The sequence below is a fragment of the Petaurus breviceps genome, unplaced genomic scaffold (assembly GCF_028583685.1).
Source record: "Petaurus breviceps papuanus isolate PSGF00001 unplaced genomic scaffold, PetGlider_PUasm1.0 225, whole genome shotgun sequence".
NCBI classification, from domain to species: domain Eukaryota; kingdom Metazoa; phylum Chordata; class Mammalia; order Diprotodontia; family Petauridae; genus Petaurus; species Petaurus breviceps.
Window position 1 is genome coordinate 11,500,720 of NW_027185889.1, and position 4,085 is coordinate 11,504,804.

Sequence of the window (4,085 nt, forward strand, 5' to 3'; positions counted from 1 at the left end):
CAAACAAGCAGTGTAACCCTGGACAAATTACTTAACCTCTCAATGCTCAAGGCATCTCTGTAAAATTATGAGTTACAGGGGAATAGGGAGCAGAGGGGAAAGGAAACAAGCATTTGTTAAACACCTACTATGCACCAATCACTATGGTGCTAAACACTTTAAAATTATAATCTCATTTGATCCTCACAACAATTCTATAAGTACTGATGTGATGCTTGTTTTTTTTATAGCTAGTTTTTTCTGTTTATTTGAAGTACAGTAAAAAAAAAATGGTACACTTTGGGAATTCAGTGGCACAAGGTACACTGCCATAACTTTAGGGACGTTATACATCAAAAAAAGCTAAATTTTCTCCCTTTTTGAAACACTGTATTACATAATTTTACTCCCCCAAACAGATCATTTACAAATATTAGGTCAATGAATTTCTAACATCCATAAAAATGTAGCTTTCTTACTAAAATGCAAGAATTAAAAAGATCGGTGTCGAAACAAGAAAAGACAAAAAACAAACTGGAATGAAAGCGTAGATATCACATCTAAAAACGGGGCTTTTTGTTTGGGCCTTCATATTCTTCTCTCCCGCTACCAAATGCTGCTGGAGTTCCAGGTCCCATTCCTCTAGGGCCCTGCCCACCCACAGGCCCAGCTCCTCCCTGCCCAAAGCACTCAGTATGCATGTCACTTCCCATCATGGAACCATTCAGGGCTGTTGGTGGAACTCCAGGGCTGGCCTCATAACCTATGCCACCACCACCTAAAGGTGGACATTTCTGGCTTCCTGAGCCATAGGGATCTCCCATGTTCATTGTTCCTGCACCCATTCTTATCTCTCTCTCCCGTGGATCCATGTATCCCATCCCATTGTCACTTTCTTCTCTTTGGTGTCTCATCTGCTCTTCCATCTCATGTTGGAGAATCACCATTTCTTCTCCTCTTCTAAGTCGTTCTTCCTCTTGTCTTAACTGTACTTTGCGTTTCTGCATTTCTTGATTATGAAGTTCCTCCATCTGTCTCAGCTCTTCTTGAAGCCTCATCAGATCCTGGCGCAAAAGATGTGCCTGATGCTCGTGATATGCATCTTCCATTTCACTTCCCAGTTTGTCTTTTGCATCTTTCATGTTTTTCTCAACCTGTTCCCTTTGCTGCTTTTCCCTTTCATCTAAAGACTTCCATCTCTGGGAATATTCAAACTCAAAGGTGCCGTGCTGAGCAAAAAGTGGAGGGTTTTCTCTCTCCTTTTGATACATTGGATTCTTCTGTGCAAGCTTTTCAGGAAGACCATCTTCATCATCTAGTTGCTCAAGTGGTTCCACAATGACTGGACGAGGAGCTGTTGTCGACAAAAAACACTCCAAATGCTTTTCTTGCAGCTGGCTTAGAAGAAAATTCAACAATGCCTTTTCCAGTAGATCTTCCTCGATCATCAATAATTACGACAGCCCTTTCAATAGGTCCAAATTGGCTGAATGCTTCTTCCAATAATTCACTGGAAATATAGGGTGAAATATTTCGTACAGAGAGGGCAGTGGCATGCGTGGCAAAACGAACATGAAGTTGTCGCCCTCTCATGCGTGTATCATCAAGTTCTGCTTTTGCAGTTTCTGCCAGGGCTCTAGATTCCAGTTTGATAGAAACCAAATCCTTTGCCCTTGTTGATAAAGACTTCACCAGGTTCTCCATATTTAGCAAATAATCTTTTAAAGTCTTCGTCTGTAATATCAGCTGGCAGATTTCCAATAAATAACCTACATCGCTATGTGTAAGTTTTCTCTCCAGGCCTTATCAACAGAGACAAATTTGCTTTAAAGCCCTCCGAGTCCAAGATCTTCTCTTCGCTGCGGCCCTCGGGCCCTCCCAGCGAGGGGCCCTGGTGATGGGGCGCCGGCTGCTGCTGGTGATACGGCAGCCTGCCGGCCCCCTCGAGGTTCCCCGCCGCCCCGGTGTGGCGGCTTCGGGTGTCCTCCGGGAGGAGTGAGGCCCGCCCGCCAGGCTTCGGCCCTCTGGGCATCTTGCCATTGGGCCCGCCAAAGCCAGAGGACACCGAGGCCAGCGTTGAAGAAGTCTGCTGAGGCCCCCCCCCAGGAGGGGCTGATCGCCCGGATGAGGCCTGGGAGGCCGCGGAGCCTGTTGCACTTGTTGCTGCGCCAGTACCTGCCCCAGAGGCGGCGAGATGGAGGGCTTACGGGCCTGGCCCCAGCGCCCTCGATTCTGGCTCAGGCCCATGCCCGGTGGCGGTGAGTGGAAGTCATGGCTTAGGCCATTGCCTCCCCGCCGCCGCCGTCGTCCCCGCCGTCCCCGCGACTCCGGAACCGTCCCCGGACATGGCCGTGATCAGCCAGCGAGCGGGCGGGCGAGGCAAAAGTGGAGAAGTCACTTGGGGAACGTGGAGGCCACCTTGCTCATCACAAAATGGCGGGGGACATAAGCCGTGATCCCTGTTTTAAAGCTGAGGAAACTGAAGAAAATAGAGGGTAAATGACTTGCCCAGCATCACACAGCCAGTAAGTGTCTGTGGCCAAATTTGAACTCAAGGCTTCCTGACTCCAGGCCCTGGTGTCACCTAGCTGCTTCCCCTAGAAGGTGAGGAAAGGTACTGACTTGCATTGGCAAAGGTATATCCTATGCCAGAAGCTCCCCAAACCAATGGAATCTGAAATGTAGTCCAAAAATCATTATATTATAGTAGTTTTTGTTTGTTTGCTTTTTAAGCTTATCTCATAAAACAAAGAATGGTGGCTAGGTTGGGTTCCCAGGTTCAAAAGACGAGCAGAGCTTAGTCTGGGAGGAGATTTGAGCTTTGAGTAGGGTGGGTAACTGGGTTAGTGGAATCTATTTCAGGTGTACTAGGAAGACCAGAAGAAGGAGCTAGAGAAAGCAGCTTCCAGTGGTTAGGCCAAGTTGCTACTCAGAGAAAGGGTGAGATAGTCTCAGACAGAAACCTGAACAGAAAAAATCTGACTTTGGAGGTCAAATATGGAAGTCGAGGGAAGGTAATGTGGGGTTGGAGGAAAGAAGAAGCCTACTGTGTTCCAGGCACTATGCTAAGTACTTTATAACTATCATCTCATTTGATACTCGAAATAATACTGGGAGGTGAGTGCTATTATGATCCCCATTTTTCAATTGAGAAAAATGAGGTAAAAAGAGTTTAAAGTAACCGGATTTGAATTCAGGTCTTCCTGACTCCAGTCAAGTGTTCTCTTTACTGCACCTCTGAAAGGGTAGAAGGGAAATTGTCCTGCGCCATGGCCAGTGTGTTAGGGTGAGATATCCTAAAATAGACCAAATAAGGGAAGAGCAGAGTTTGTAGGGGAAAAGTAGGTATGCAAGTCCCAGATTTCTATATCCATAATTCATGGAAAAATAAATTCCGAAGGATTAGAATTCTGGAAGCCAACCAAACCAAATTTATGGCATAGCATAGAACCGAATTAACAAGATCAAGGACAAGACAACATAAGAAGTTCAATAATACAGATAAAAGGAAAAGACCAGATCTCCCACAGTTGGTACTTAGCCCCAGGATTAAACAACAAAGATCTTTGCAATTGCTGATTTTACCCATTTTAGAGTGGTGTGTGTGTGTGTGTGTGTGTGTGTTTGTGTGTGTGTGTGGCATTTCACAGCATCCTAGATTTACAACTGAAAGGACATTAAATCAATCTATGAGTAAATATTCATTAAACACCTACTATATGCCAAACACTGTTCTAAGTGCTGGGAATAGAAAAAGAGGCAAAAGATAGTCCCTGTCAAGGAACTTACAATCTAATATAGGAGACAACATGCAAACAAATACATACAAAGCAAGCAAATATAAGAAACATAGAAAATAATTCACGGAGGGAAGGCACTAGAATTAAGAGGGTTTGGAGAAGGCTTCCAGTAAAAGATGAGATCTTAGCTGAGACTTAAAGGAATCTGGGGGGTCAGTAGTTGGAGTGGAGGAAAATGTTCATTCTAAGCACTGGGGAGAGGGATGGAGTGACTTGTTCATGGAATAGCCAGGAGGTTAAGGTTATTGGAATCAAGAATACAAAAGTAAGGTTAGGCTATATAGCCCAACACTTTCATTTTATAAA

The 4,085-nt window shown here is 45.1% G+C and overlaps 1 pseudogene; it reads right to left on the reverse strand.

Moving 5' to 3' along the window:
- Positions 1-215: 215 nt before the first annotated feature.
- On the reverse strand, positions 216-2,011 carry LOC138166581 (splicing factor, proline- and glutamine-rich pseudogene; annotated as a pseudogene).
- Positions 2,012-4,085: the final 2,074 nt, after the last annotated feature.